The sequence below is a fragment of the Berghia stephanieae genome, chromosome 12 (genome assembly GCF_034508935.2).
Source record: "Berghia stephanieae isolate SIO BIC M18660-M18661 chromosome 12, UCSD_Bste_1.3, whole genome shotgun sequence".
NCBI classification, from domain to species: domain Eukaryota; kingdom Metazoa; phylum Mollusca; class Gastropoda; order Nudibranchia; family Aeolidiidae; genus Berghia; species Berghia stephanieae.
In genome coordinates this window covers 30,464,031-30,473,867 of record NC_088371.1, presented here as the reverse complement: position 1 = coordinate 30,473,867, position 9,837 = coordinate 30,464,031, and the positions used below count along the sequence as shown (strand labels likewise).

At 36.4% G+C, this 9,837-nt stretch overlaps 1 protein-coding gene across 1 annotated transcript in view; it reads left to right on the top strand.

Moving 5' to 3' along the window:
* Positions 1–9,837, top strand: part of LOC144957920 (uncharacterized) — a gene marked incomplete in the record, with an annotated part of 128,166 nt that overhangs the window by 65,121 nt on the left and 53,208 nt on the right.

The following is a 9,837-nucleotide window of genomic DNA, read 5'->3' as shown; positions in this document are numbered from 1 at the left end:
GAAACGGAATCATGACAAATGTTTTCCAGGCAGGGTAAATCAATGGGATCAACACTTCTGTCTTACTGTCATTATGTTTTAACTCTCTCCTTGCTGGCCATTTTACGGATTTTCCCCAAAACTTCACACCTATATAAAAATAGATTTATTTCACTCAAACACAAAAGCTGTTATTACTTGCTATACATATGTTTTTCTGCTAAACGAGCTCTTCAACACAGTGTTGATATACTTTACCTTTAGCAAACATTTTTGTTCAAATATTATGATGTTCAAAAGAAATCAAAATGAGAAAATTGTTGTCACGATTTTCCTATGGGTGGTAAGGAGAGGGTTAAATTATCATCGCTCATCCACGACTTGGTAAAAGAACAACACTTTTCAATATGTTGAGGATTTGGTCACTGCTCTATCTCGTTTTAACTGTCTTTTTCTGATGGTGTTTACCAAAGTTGGTCGTATTCCAATCTCTTTTAATACCTCCTCGTTTTTTATTTTATCTTTCCATGAGATTCTAAGAAAAAAGAGTTAAAATTTCTTGGGCATATTTACAGAAAAAACGGAATTGAGAAGATTGTTCTTACGGGTAAAGTTGCTGGGAAGAGAAGAAGAGGATAGATTACATTGACAATCTGAACGGATGGATTGGTGGAGGAGGAACAGGAATCGAGCGATTGAGAAGATCTGAGGGACATGATCACCGATCACCAACAGGCCTGGCACTTAATGATGATGATGATCATGATATCTCGTTATTTTTATATCACGGGACATAGGCATTGCACAAACATCAGAGTCCCCGTACAGGCACGCTCCAGCTATAGATGGAACGAAATTGACGCCACTCAGCTCTTTGTTATTGATTTTAGCCAGCCATTTTTATGAGTAGTTCTCACCAAATTCCATTAATCAGACTAAGACTATTTATGGTTACATATAGTTTAGTTTTTCGGTACGTCGTATCCGACTGGCGGATGTTGTGACTATTATGCCTAAACGCGTAACATCAATAGACGTGTCCTGCTTGATTTTTGAGTTTGTGAGTAATTGTCACTAAACTGTATTTACCAAACTATAAAAGTTCATGGTTACACAGAGTTTTGTGTGTTGATCCGTTATACTTCCGGATGACAATGTTGTGAGCTTCTTAGCAAGCGCATACTATCTATAGGTCGACTTGACAGTAGATTATTGGCGGGATATAGATAGTATGTGATTGGCTAAGAAGCTCACAACATTGCCATCCGGAAGTATAAAGGACCACCACACAAAACTGTGTTATTATGAACTTTTATAGTTCAGTGAGAATTACTCATATACGCGGATGGCAAAAAAAAAATAACAAAGACCAGAGTGACGTCAACTTTATTCTATCTATAAATTATATTAAGCGAATTTCTGTGCATGATACAATGCCGGATAGAAAGAGAAAAGAGAGAGAGAGGAGAGGAGAGAAGAGGAGAGAGAAGAAGGAGAGAGAGAAGAAGAGAGAGAGAAGAGAGAGAGAGAGAAGAGAGAGAGAGAAGAGAGAAGAGAAGAAGAGAGAGAGAGAGAGAGAGAGAGAGAGAGAGAGAGAGAGAGAGAGAGAGAGAGAGAGAGAGAGAGAGAGAGAGAAGAGAGCTGAACACAAGAACAGAACAAGCTTTGGCGAAATCAGTCAGCGAAATATAAAACAAGTATCTTGGAAGATCGCCCGGAAAAAGATGGGTGAAATGCATCGTTATTACATTTGTGGCTTTATATGTCTAAGTGCAGGGCAAGACTTGGAATATTTTCTGTACATTATAGATAAATATTATTGATCTAAAGAATAACGATTGAAAAATAATCACCTAAAAAAATATCATTAAAAAAACCCCAAAGAAACGGAAAAAAACCCACAAAATAAAGAACAACAGGAAATTTAAAAAAAACAACAAAACAAACGAAAAAATCAACAAACAAACAAATAAACAAAAAACAAAAAAAAAAACAAAACAAAAACAAACAATACAAACAAACGATCATTTCTCGGCCAAAATTTTCATTAAAGAAGTTAAAGCCCAGAAAACATTACTTAAAATGGTTATTTTTTGTCAGCCAAAATGACCAAAATGCTTATTTCTCAGCCAACATTTTGACCAGTCTCTCTATTTCACCGCATTTCTGAGGATAACACAATAGCAATGTTACTTAAAATACCGTATTTCATCATTGTTGATATTCAAGTATACACGAACTTCCAAGTCAGAAAAGTGGGTGGTGCAGGCACTTATCGAGGATCGCAGGATGGTGGATAGCTCATAAGGTAGAGTCACACTCTCCCCGGCTAGCGGAGTTGCCGTACCAATAAGGTCGCGGGTTCGAGCCCTCATCTCAGCCGTGAAATTTTTATTCTCTAACTCTATTGTCTTCTGACACTTTCCGACTCATTTCATGTCTTGTTGTTACTAACTTTCAAGACAATTTCCACGAGTCTACATTATAACCTCCACACCCTATTTGTATACTGATCGAATTTCCTCTCTATGTGGCATAACTGTTTGTTGTTTTACTTTTTCTTTTTGTTCAATTATATTTTGAAAACATTATAAGATGTTTTGAGGAAATATCTAAACACAGTGGTTCAAACAGGTCATTATGATGTAATGTGCGCGATGATGATTGGTCCATGTGTTGCGATAACATAAAATATTATTTGACCGTAGAGTCCAGACATGGACAGAGATGAATGGAATAGACGGAAGAGAATGGCCGGACTTTTGTCATCACAGAGTGCGGGCAGCCAACGTCAATGAGGACGATGCTGGATAGTGAGTGAGTGAGTGAGAGTCCAATAATTCGAAAAACGAATTATTCGACCACAATATTATGGCCAGGTAATTAAAAACAAGCTGTATGATCAAATGGACCAATATGTAAAAAAAAAATAAATTCGATCTTCGGTCAATGTTTAAAATCATTCAGTCGTCTGCTCCTCTAAGTTAAAAATGATTCGACAATTTACAGGTTCCATTATTTTTAATTTAAAAATTAAAATTTAGCTTTTATATAGAGCAATATCCCCTAAACGTACTCAAAGCGCTTTACAAGGGATCATTGGACAACGGCAACATTTAACATGTTGGACGGGACATGACACCTGTTATGCAATAATATATTTCTTTTCGGACAGAGACAACGCTGTTACCGGCCAAGTACTCTTTTTACACATGAGTACGATGAGAGAAAGAGAATAAAGAGCCTTTTCCAAGGACTTAACTATGCGCCGAGCGAGGCTCGCTCGAACCCAGGACCTTCCGGTCCGAAAGCGAGTGTCATACCACTAGACCCCAAAACCAAAGGACGTCTATCCGAAAAGATTCAAATTTAAAAAAAAAAGGAAAATGATAATCAATATATTCCTTGAATACAGTTCTGTGGATGATTATATAATTAATTATTAGTAACGCTCATTCACATTCGGGGAGCGGGCAAGACTCATTAACAATGGAACGTGTAATACAATAGTCATTCACTATCTGACCGATGACCATGCGCCATTGACCATGCATGCTATACGCTAATCTATCACTCATACTTTAGAAAACACCATACGATACGAACCACTTGAAAGGTGAAACAAACGGTGTGATCTTTTTAGATTTCAGGGAGAGAAACCTCGCAAAACACATTTTATTTACAAACACTATAGTGCGGGTGGTTGGATGGGAGCATCACCCTTGAATCATATACCTATGATGTTCGCATGGGTGTACGATCCGATAGTGATGTCGTTTCTTCTTCTCTTTACTAGTCTATCCTGCTTCTTTGGTTTGTGATTGTATTTTTGACAGGGGATATTTTTTTTCTGTAAATCCTCTGCCTGTTTGTTCTTGGTTATTTATAATTTAGCTTATGATATCTTTAGGTTATGATTTTGATTTACATTTGTACTATTTTTGTTAGATTGCTTGTTTTTTTTGTTTCAGCGGTCTCTCATATAACCTCAATTGTGTTGGAAGAGACCCAAAGCAACAAACAAACAAACAAAACAAAACAAACACTATAGTTAGTCCTCTCTTTAAACACGCTATCTTTCTTTGGTATTTACATATTATTATTATTATTATTATTATTATTATTATTATTATTATTATTATTATTATTATTATTATTATTATTATTAATATATTATTATATTCTTCTTCTTCTTTCTCTTCTTCTTCTTCTTCTTCTTCTTCTTCTTCTTCTTCTTCTTCTTCTTCTTCTTATTACTATTATTATTTTTATTACTATTATTATTATTATTATTATTATTATTATTATTATTATTATTATTATTATTATTATTATTATTATTATTATTATTATTATTATATTATTTTATTATATTCTTCTTCTTCTTCTTCTTCTTCTTCTTTCTTCTTCTTCTTCTTCTTCTTCTTCTTCTTCTTCTTTATTATTATTATTATTATTATTATATTATTATTATTATTATTATTATTATTATTATTATTATTATTATTATTATTATTATTATTATTATTATTATTATTATTATTATTATTATAATTATTATTTGATTAAGCGCCTGTATCCACAAATAGTGCTCAGAGCTGCTTTACAATAGTTTTTTTTTAGTATCACACATGTTCATTTATTCTACAAAATCACTACAACAGTCACACACACACACACACACACACACACACACATACACACACACGCACACCTTGTTAGAAATTTACATAGAATCACGATAAGCAGAATAGAAAAGCGGTTTTTAAATGCCGTTTGAAGACTGGTAGACTTTCAAATTGTCGGGTTTTAGGTGGTAAAGAATTCCATACGTTTGTAGCCGAAAATGCAAAACCACGCTGTTCTTGGGATGTTTTTCTCCATTAGCGAAGAACTGGCGGATCGCAGAGATCGAGTTGGTTTATATGCACTGACAAGGCATTGAAGGTATTCAGGTGATGTATGGTGAAGGCAATTGTAGTAAGTGTTATTCATTTTCTTCTCTGAATCAGGCACCGCCTTATACTGTAAATACGTCACGTGAGTGGTTGGGGTGATTCAAATGCTGAAAATTGAGTTTGTGGCCAAAATATGTTTGGCACTAGATTTAAAATGGACGGAATAATAAATACAATGTCATAAGGGCACAAAACTAATATTATATATTACTCCTCATTTTATCTTTAATTCAATTTTCTTCATCTAGATTCTACGGACATGATAATACTAGATTAATACATAGTGCGGCTATGTGGTCTAGTGGTATGACACTCGCTTTCGGATCGGAAGGTCCTGGGCTCGAGCCTCGCGCTCGGCGCATTGTTGAGTCCTTGGAAAAGGCTCTTTACTCACATTCTCTCACCGTACTCAGGTGTGAAATGAGTACCTGGCCTTTAACATCGTTGTCTTTGTCCAAAAAATTGTAATATCGCCTAACAGGCGTCATGTCCCGTCCTACATGTTAAATGTTGCTCTTGACCAGGGACCCCTTGTAAAGCGCTTTGAGCACATTTAGTGGATATTGCTCAATTAAAAAAAAAAATAATAATTATACATTGGATCACAATCAGTGATACTTTCTTATCATGTTATGTACACCCCACAATGAGCTTTAAAAAAAAATATATGTAGGAAGTTACATGACGCCTGTTATTACAGTGTTTTTCGGATAGAGATAACGCTGTTAACGGCTAGGTACTCATTTTACACCTGAGTACGGTGAGAGAATGTGAGTAAAGGGCTTTCTCCAAGGACTCAACTATGCGCCGAGCGAGGGCTCGAACCCAGGACCTTCCGATCCGAAAGCTAGTGTCAAACCACTAGACCACATAGCCTCACAATGCTGAATTCACCGTAAGATCATATTTAAAAAAACGTCTATTCCATACTGAGAAAGACATCAGTAAAGGACTCTTAAAATATACATCTCTTAGAACGACTGCAATAGGATTCAATAGTCTGATGTCACGTCGCCCAGCAACGGCGGCTATCGTGGTTCTAAACAAAGAAAACAGGTACTTCTTATTCAGCATGCTGGCTAGAACTTCTTCACTTGTCATGTGATCAGAATGTATAATGTTTTTCTCATCTTGATACACTTTCATGCTCGTCGGAGAAGTATTTTATAAGGGCGTCCGCCATTGTTCCGATAGTTTAGAACCAGTTACTAAGTTACTATGCGTCATTATGAGGGAAGTGACGTCACGACTTTTGAAGCCTAATGATGAGCGAGGTTGGATGATCTTTATTGACAACCAAAATATATTTCGACTAGAAAATAAGATGTCATTACTCTGACATCAGAAGATGAATTACACAAGGTATGGATTCAGGCCTTCAGAAGAGTTGTTTTACACTTTCAATGAAATAGGAACCAGTTTTTCGACATCACACTTTTCTTTCCTATTGATTTTTGAATGTTTTGAATAGAAGTTCGATCCCATGTTTTCTGAATTGTCTCTTTTACCTCTGCTTTTATTTAAACCGCTTGCAAGCCCCTTATAGATACTATGCGCTTGGCTAAGAAGCTCACAACATTGCCATCCGGATATATAAGGGACCAACATACAAAACTCTTTGTAACCATGAACTTTTATAGTCTGGATAGTGCAGTTTAGTGAGAATTACTCATAAACGCGGATGGAAAAAGACAATAGCAAAGACCTGAGTGACGTCAACTTCATACTATCTATAACCCTTGTCGGATATATTGTTGTCTATTTGTCCACTGGTTTCAAATCAGGCCTTTCATTCTTTAGAAACACATCCACTGTGATTTCTGCTTTGGATTGAAAATTATGTAACATTGTTAGAAGAGAAACTTATTCCAGACTTTATTTGTCATTTGGTTTTCAACAATAGTGGGCAAATGTTTTACTTGTAATATTAAAAAAAAATTGAGCATTTATATAGTGCAATATCCACTAAGTGTCTTTAAAACGCTTCACTAGGGGTCCCTGACCAACAGCAACATGCTACATATAAAACCAGACATGACGCCTGAGTACGGTGAGAGAATATGAGTAAAGACCTTTTCCGAGGACTCAACTATGCGCGAGCGAGGCTCGAACCCAGGACTTTCCGATCCGAAAGCGAGTGTCATGCCACAAGACCACATAGCCGCTCTGTTTTGGTCTTTCTACAATTTTAGTTTTTCAATAATAATCATTTATTCATAGTTCTGCGCTTTTTCAATAACCTGGCGATATGAAACAAAAATGAAACAATACGGGCGAATGATTCATAAAGGCCAATCCAGAGCGATGAAAAGAATCAATAATCTTTTGATTGGTTATTGATTCTCGATCGAACATTTGAAGTCCGCAGTAAATAAGACTTCGTTCAATTTTAGCAAAGCAGCAAAGACATTAAAATCTATAGAAGGTAAGAAATTGACGTCACTCAGCTCATTGTAAAAGATTTTAGCCAGCTATTTTTTGAGTAGTTCTCAATAAATAGTATCAATCAGACTATAATCGTTTAAGGTTACACATAGTTTTGTGTGATGGTACGTGTAAATGTTGCTGCTCGAAGCTCGAAGACATAAATAACAATGTGAAATTGAATGTAAGCTTCAATTTAATTGCGAAAATAGATAAAATGGACGTTACGGGTTTCCCATTTATCAACAAACAGGATGAATGAAACACTACATTCATCTGTCGTGTTTCATTCATCTTGTTTGTTGATAAAGGGGAAACCCGAAACGTCTATTCTATCTGTTTTCGTAATTAAATTGAAGATTACATTCAAGTTCACATTGATATTTATTTGTCCTGGGCCGAAATATACGGCTGGGGGATGTTGTGAGTAATTTAACTAAGCGCACGCAAAGCATCAATTCGTTTTCTTTTCTTTCTCATCCATGTCCTGATAATGCAAGCCTTCGCAATGACAAGCCAAAAAGGTCAAGCCACTCCAGTTGGCAAATCGAATAGCCCTTGAAAACATTTCCTGTGCGGTATTGTGGTCTAGTGGTATGACACTCGTTTTCGGAGTTCGAACTTTGCTCGGCGCACAGTTTAGTCCTTGGAAAAGACTCTTTACTCACATTCTCTCACCGTACTCAGATGTAAAATGAGTACCTGGCCGTCAACAGCGTTGTCTCTGTCAGAAAAATTGTAATATCGTCTAACAGGCGTCATGTCTCGTTCTACATGTTACTTGTTGCTGTTGGTCAGGGACCCTTTGTAAAGCGCTTTGAGCACTTTTAGTGGATTTTGCACTATATAAAAGCTCTATTTTTAAAAAATTTCCTCTTCAGACACTATTTTAAACAAAATCATGGCTCAAGGATATTTATGATCTATCTTATCGTACATGAATTAATTAATGAGATACAGATTTTTAAATGGCAAAAAAAATTAATAATATTGACAATAATTATGTTATTGATAATAATAATGACTATGGTATTTTATTATTATTTTAGTTGTTTTTTTCTTTTTTTTTTGTTTTGTTTGAGGCTTCAAATGAAAGTATTTTGTGTTCTGTATTGCATCGGTTGGCTAATAATAGTATATCGTAGCTGGAAAACAAAAAAGAAAATGAAAATGTTTACGATGGATAAGTCAGTCCTCGCCGCGAAAGAAACTATTGAAATATATATAAAGACTTCCGTTTATTCACCTCCTAGGGGAAAAGTGGTTCTACGTCTATTCGTAGCCTTCGTGAACTCTAATGACAAAAAAAATGTTGGTCTATTCCAGGGAAAGCTGGATTTATCTAGACGTCACAGCAGTACAGATGGGGCAGCGGGGCTCAGCGGTACGGTCTCTGCTTCGTACCCGAAAGGTGCCGAGTTCGATTCCCCGCTGCGCTGTGTGGCCTTGAGCAAGTCATATGTGGTGCTGCACTGCGGCTGACGCCTGGGTTATTCCAGTCTTCCCTTGGAATAGACCCAGGAGACAAATTTCCACTATGGGATGAATAAAGGGAAATTTATTTATTTATTTTGATTATTTTTATATCCGCATAGTTAGAGAGGACGAGGTAACTAAATTTTTCAACAAGAAAAAAAAACATAAAAAAAACAATAACAAACAAAAAACAACAACAACAAAAGACAACAAAACAAAACAAAAAAATACAAACAGCAAAACAAAATTTTTCCCATGTTTGGTGGACATGTTTTAAAAAAATCAAAACCGATCAGATTTCCAAGGGAGGGAGACTGCGAGTCGAGGTTCGATTTGGCCAGTTTGAAGTCGAAATTGGCCACAAGGAAATTGGCCATCTGACAGCCCTAGCACAATATTCCCTAAAGCGTTTTACAAGGGGTCCAACAGCAACATTTAACATTTAGCACAAGACATGACGCTTGTAAGGCGATATTATATTTTTTTTCGGACAGAGACAACGCTGTTAACGGCCAGGTACTCATTTTACACCTGAGTACGGTGAGAGAATGTGAGTAAAGAGCCTTTTCCAAGGACTCAACTATGCGCCGAGTGAGGCTCGAACCCAGGACCTTCCGATCCAATAGCGAATGTCATACCACAAGACCACATAGCCGCACAAAGTCGTTGCCTTCTGGGTACGACCACACGACCTTATCTATATTATATTATACCACGCTGTACCCTTAAAGATCATTCATGTTATGTTGGGACAGAACGTTTTCGTGTAAGATTACAGTCGTGACGTATATAGGGTTAAATACCTTATTAGCTCAAAGAGAAGGCCCTGCAATGATTCAATGGAACTAAATATTGTACTTGTGCGGCTATGTAGTCTAGTGGTATGACACTCGCTTTTCGGATCGGAAGGTCTTGGGTTCGAGCCTCGCTTGGAGCATAGTTGAGTCAATGGAGAAGGCTCTTTACTCACATTCTCTCACCGTACTCAGGTGTAAAATGA